Source organism: Desmodus rotundus, chromosome X, assembly GCF_022682495.2.
Source record: "Desmodus rotundus isolate HL8 chromosome X, HLdesRot8A.1, whole genome shotgun sequence".
NCBI lineage: Eukaryota > Metazoa > Chordata > Mammalia > Chiroptera > Phyllostomidae > Desmodus > Desmodus rotundus.
In genome coordinates this window covers 77124144-77130320 of record NC_071400.1, presented here as the reverse complement: position 1 = coordinate 77130320, position 6177 = coordinate 77124144, and the positions used below count along the sequence as shown (strand labels likewise).

General features: G+C 37.9%; 1 pseudogene; it reads left to right on the top strand.

The window, feature by feature from the left end:
* Positions 1-3823: 3823 nt before the first annotated feature.
* LOC128779940 (zinc finger protein 772 pseudogene) lies at positions 3824-5317 on the top strand (annotated as a pseudogene).
* Positions 5318-6177: the final 860 nt, after the last annotated feature.

Here is a 6177-nt window from a genome sequence, read left to right as displayed (position 1 = left end):
TGTACACTGTAGAAAATCATTCATACGAACTGCATTCCAAATGGCTTTAAAATATTAAAAGTTCTATTTTACAATTTCTTCTGTTCAGTGATCAGTGTGGTGAATCTCTGTTTGATAAAGGTCATGAAGGTTTTTTTTTTTTTTTATTCTTCAAAGCGACTGATTTTGTTGCGGCAGGAAAAAGAACTGCAGGGGAGAGCAGGTCATGAAAAAGAAAGAGAGTGCAATCAGCATTATGAAAATGACAGGATGTAATTAAGGAGAACTAAACAAATTTCCCCTAATTCTGAATTTTCTTTCTTCCCTTTCACTATACTTATTCAATCAGATGACCACTGTGTGTGACTCAGCAGAAATGGAAAGAGGGAGACATAAAAATAATCAAATTTTGTCTTCATAATTTCAAACATCTAGGTTCAGGGAAAAAAGAAATCACTTTTATTCAGTCTATATATCTAGAAGTTATCAGTAAAAATAATTTAATAGCTTCCCTTCTACCTTACCACTTCCTCAAAGTGAAAAAAAATTCCCTTCTTTGGGTGAGACTAGTGATAGAGGAAGGGTGAAGAATAGGAAAGTTCTGTCAGGGATTTGAAATTAGGAAGAAAGAACCCAACCTGGAATGAACAATGAGCAGGAACAGAGACTAACAGAGACCACCAACCTAAGAGGCAATTTCGTTATCTTGCTGTTGGTAAGTGGTGAAGATTAAAGCAAACTGTGTTAGTGAGTCAGTCCTAAGTAAAACCTTCCATTCTAAGTTTAATCATGCAAATTTAGAACTGAAGGAGTAATGGAAAGTGGAAAAAGGTAATATGTATCTCAGAAACCAAATGCCAGCCTTGAACTAATACATCTGATATATGTGCTCCCAGATGAGGAAACAAAATTTATTTTCATGCACATGCAGAAATGTACACAAACATAAATAAAAGCAAAAATAAAGTTTCAAGTTTTCTGAAACTATCATACAAGAGTCACAAACAAAATACAGTGAAATAGTATTAGAAAAATCAGTGACAAAAACAATACATACAGTATACTAACCAAATATCTCAAAAACTGCATGCATAATTTTGAATAATTTGTAGGTAAAAAGTGAAATTCATATGAAACTTACAATTAAAAAAGACACAAAACAAAATGAACCACACTACAGCTCAGACCTCAGTGTTTCAGCAAACCACTGATAAAAGGGAGATTATAACTTCAGCGCATTTACTCGAGCATCAGAAGGCCTGAAAATAAATTAATTTACATTTTACATTTCATTGCAAGAAGATAGTAAAAGACAACAAAACATTCTAAATAAAAGAAAATAATTATTAAACAGAATGATGAAACAAAAAAGCATCACAGATTTAATCAAGAGATACATAATTTTTATAAGAATAACAAAACAAATTTTGTCTAGTGTGATTTTATTTGTGAATTTGTGAATTAAAATAAGGAAGGTGTGAATAACTAACATCAGTAATGAAAATGTGTAACTAATTATTAAGTAATCGATTACTTAAAATTAAATACCATATGATCCGTAATCCCACTTCTGGGTATATCCAAAAGAAATGAAACCAGTATCTTGAAATATCTGCACTCCCATATTCATTGCAACAATATTCACAATAGGCAGGATACTGAAACAATCTAAACATCCATCAACAGAAAAATGGGTAAATTAAATGTTTTTCATATATACAATGGAATATAATCTGGTCATAAAGAAGGAAATGCTGCCATATGTAACAATATGGATAAACCTGGAGGACCTTATGTTAAAAGATATAAGCCAGACACAGAAAGTTAAATACTGTATGTACTTACTCATATGTGGAACCTAGAAAAAAAATCAAACTCATAAAAATGGTGGAATGGAGGCTGCCAGGGGCTAGATAATGGGTGAAAGAGAGAGATGTTCATCAAAGGATCAAAAACTCAGTTATAAAATGAATAAGTTGTTGAGATTAACTGTACAGCAAAGTACTATACTTAATACTGTATTATACACTGAAATTTTCAAAGACAGTAGATTTTAAGCATTCTCACCATGCACACACACAAAAAGGCAACTATAAAAGGAGATGGATATGTTAATTAACTTGATTGTAGAAGTCATTTATAGAGTGTGGCAAAAGTAGGTTTACAGTTTTGAGTACGCAGTTTATTCTTGTATTGTTATTTATTAATTTTTTTCCATACGAACAACTAAAAACCTATTGTACTTTTGCCCACCCTATGTGTGTGTGTGTATATATATAACATATAATATATATTCATCATATTATAGACTTTAAACATATATACTTTTATTTGTTAATTATACTGCAAAAAAGCTGGAAAAATATAATACAGTGAGTGATCAACATCCTAGAAATATATAGATGACATGAAAAAATTCTAGAAAAATACAAAACAGCAAAGTGGACATCAAGAAGACAATCAGAGAAAGAGTAGTTTAATTTCTTCAAACACAAAGATATCAGCCCTACTAAACTTATTTTTAAAAAGTTAATTTCGACTGTATAAAAACTACTCCAACATATAGAGCAGAAAAGAGATAATTCCCAATTTTTTGACTTTAGCAAAGACTGTGGACCGCCAAGTTAGGAAAAGCACAAGAACGTAAAACTGTACATTAATCATACTTATAAATATAGAAAAGTAAAAATGTATATAACTTACATTTATAAACACAGAAGCAAAAATTCTAAATAGAGTATTAGGAAAATGATAATCAACACTTTATTATAATAATCACATTATGACCAAGGGTTTAATCTCAAAATTGCAAGGATAGCACAGTTTAAGAAAATTTATCAACAAAGCTAAAATAATGTATCTAAATGAAAAAATATATGTAATCAATTGAATATATGTCAATACACCATTGAATGTTATCCAACAATCATTCATGGTAAAAAAAAAATCTTGGCAAACAACTTCCACAAATGTAACACCAGATACCTTTAACAAATACATACACTGTAATAAGACGCAAAGCCTAGAATAATTCGTATTAAATTCAAAAATCAAAATGTTACCTCTTGTCACCATTACTAATCAACATTGTCGTAAAGGTTCTATTCACTGCGATAAGAGAAGAGGAAAAAAAAGGGGGGAAATGGATGTAGAAGTTAGAAAGTATGAAATAAAACATGATTTGCAGAGGACATGATTATCTATATAACCAATCCAAGATAATCAACCTACTAACAAGTAGAACTAAAAAGAGAATTGAGCAGTGCCTAAATACAAGATCAACACAGAAAAAAATAGCTACCTCGTACAGCGACAATGAGATATATAAAAGGAAAAAAAACCTAATTCCTAATACCAAGATTTATTTAGGAGCAGGTTAAATTGAAAACATGACTATGAAATTTGGATGGATTTGAATGAAGCTGAGAATTATTATTTTAAAATTGCCTCGTCATCTTCGCCGACCGCAGACCGCAGACTTCCTTCGTCTCTCCAATTGAAGAAAGCCAGCCCTTCCGGGATTAAAGCTTTACGACAGTGCCAGGCGACAGTGCCAGGCGGGACTTCTGGTCTTGCGCACTAGGGAGTTCTTCGTGGTTTCGGTCCGGCGCGCGCGCGTTCGGCTGAGGCTTCTCTTCTGTTTCTCTCACGACCCAGCTTCTTTTCTGGTTCTTCTATACCAAGCAGACGACAGTTTCAAGGATTCGACCTACCTCCACGCCTTTCCTGGCTCCAGGTTTGGGTGAGATTCCCTGTCCCTGACTGGCGCCAACGAACGGCCTCGAGCCTCGAGCCTCGAGCCTCGAGCAAGGCGGCGCCCTCTCAGGGCTTTGGTACTATAGCAATGGCTGAGGCAACAGCACAGCCGGTCCCTGATGACAATCTTGTGACTTTTCAGGATTTGTACATTAACTTCACTCCAGAGGAGTGGTTGCTACTTGACGAGGGTCAGAGACGCCTGTACTATTCCGTGACTCTGGAGACCTTTCTAACTGCCGCGTCAGTGGGTCTTTTAATTTGCAGACACCCTATGATTGCCCAACCTGGGCCAGTGAGACAAACCAATGCTCCTCAAAGAGCGGGTGTATCTTTAGAGACGACAAACATGATACAAGGGAACTCTGGTCCTGATCCTGGGAATAGAGCGAATGACGAAAATGCAACTTCTGAGAGGGATGTTTCTGTTAGAATATCACAGGTGAGAACTCTCCAGGTGGATCCTTCCATCCAAGAGAGCCACCAATGTGACACGTGTGACCCCACCTTGAAAGACGTTGTGCATCTGACTGGGCACCAGGGAACATCCCCTGGGCAGAAATTAGACCCATGTAAGTCATCTGGGAGAGCCTCCTTGGATAGTGTAAACCCTGGCCAAATCCCAAGGCATCAGAGTGGAGAGACATCCAGTGGGATGAATAATGGCCAGGCCCAGGTTGTTATGAGTGGCAGAGGCCCCGTGTCAGAGAATTCCTTCACTGGCAGAAACGGTGGGGCGGACTTCTCTGCCAGCTCTGGACTTGTCCAACACCATGCCGTTCACAATGAGGAGAGGCCACACCAGAGCACTGAGTGTGAGGGAGCCTTTCACACTGAACAAAGAGTATACAATTGCAGTGAATGTGGCAAATTATTTGACAACCACTCCTTCTTTATATTACACCAAAAAGCGCACAACAAAACAACATTTTATAAGTGTGTTGATTGTGGGAAATTGTTTCGGTGTAGCTCCAGCCTTGAAGAACACCTGCAAATTCACTCAGATATGTTAAAGCCTTATAAGTGTTCTGAGTGTGGGAAATCCTTTCGTATAAATTCCTACCTTACGCTGCACCAGAAACTTCACACTGGAGAAAAACCTTATGGGTGCAGTGTATGTCAGAAAGCCTTCACCCGTAGAAACACACTTACTCAACATAAGAAAACTCACAGTGGAGAAAAGCCTTATTTGTGCGAGAGTTGTGGGAAAGCCTTTCTCCGTAAATATGCACTTACTGAGCATGAGAGAGTCCACACTGGAGAAAAGATTTATGAGTGTAACGAATGTGGAAAATTCTTTAGCTCCAGCACCTGTCTTAAAATACATGGGAGGCTTCACAGTGGAACCAGGCCTTATGTGTGCGACGAATGTGGAAAAACCTACATCGCTAAAGGCCACCTTAATCAACACAAGAAAATTCACACTAAATCAAGGCCTGGGTGTGAAGAGAATGTGGAAAATTCTTTGGTGGAAACTTCAGCCTCATTACACAGCAGCAACAAAACACTGGAGCAAAGTCTTATGTGTTCAGCAAGGGTGGAAGAGCCTACAGAAGATGCTCCCACCTTACGTGGTTCGTGAAAAGTTCACATCAAAGAAAGGCCTCCTGAGTGAAACTGTTTTGGTGACCATTCAGCTGCATCTTTTAATTTCATTTAGCACCAGAACCTGCACACTTGAGAGAGGCCTGAAGAGCTGGGAATATGCTCTCTCCTTGCTCAACATAGCATGACTCTGAAATGTAGTCTTTGAGATGAAGTTAACCAGAAATTGAACTTTGTACATCCAGGTATCCAAAATATGGAGATAACAACAAGTGCCAGGTATGTGGGAAGCTTTCAGGGACTACTTTACATTTTCTAACTTTCTCAGGACCTTTCTGTGGCCTGAGTTATGTTACTGGCAGTGTTTGTTGTAGAAACCATCCTACTTCTACCAGCAGTCAGGGCCATAGACTGTGTGTCAGTCACCCCAGCGTACTCAAATAAGGCAGACCTCCACTATCCCTCCTGTTTCCTGGATTCATGAGTGATCTGAACTCACTGGAGTTCCTCGTTCCCTTTTCCCCTGACGGTTTCAGTATGGACATGACCCTGCTTCTGCCAAAAAGAAGAACTGGGATCTGCTGCAATTTTCCAGTGGTTTCTGTTTTCCATAGGTGGTATTGACTCTACGTGAGATAGTCTCCAAATCATCCAACCTTGCAGCTGCCTACCTCACACTGAACTGATGTGTGCAATGAAAAAGGCTGACTGTTAAAGCTTTTTCTTTGTTCTGTTCACTGTGTGTGGTTAATTGAGAAAAAAAAAAGGGCTTTTGGGAAACAGGTCATCACTCACTAAGCTCATTGCTTCCCTTCACACCTACAAGGGTGTTGATTCCTTTCCACAGTCAGGAAGAAAACTAGGACTGTAGGCCGAGCTAAATATCTAGAAGTATTG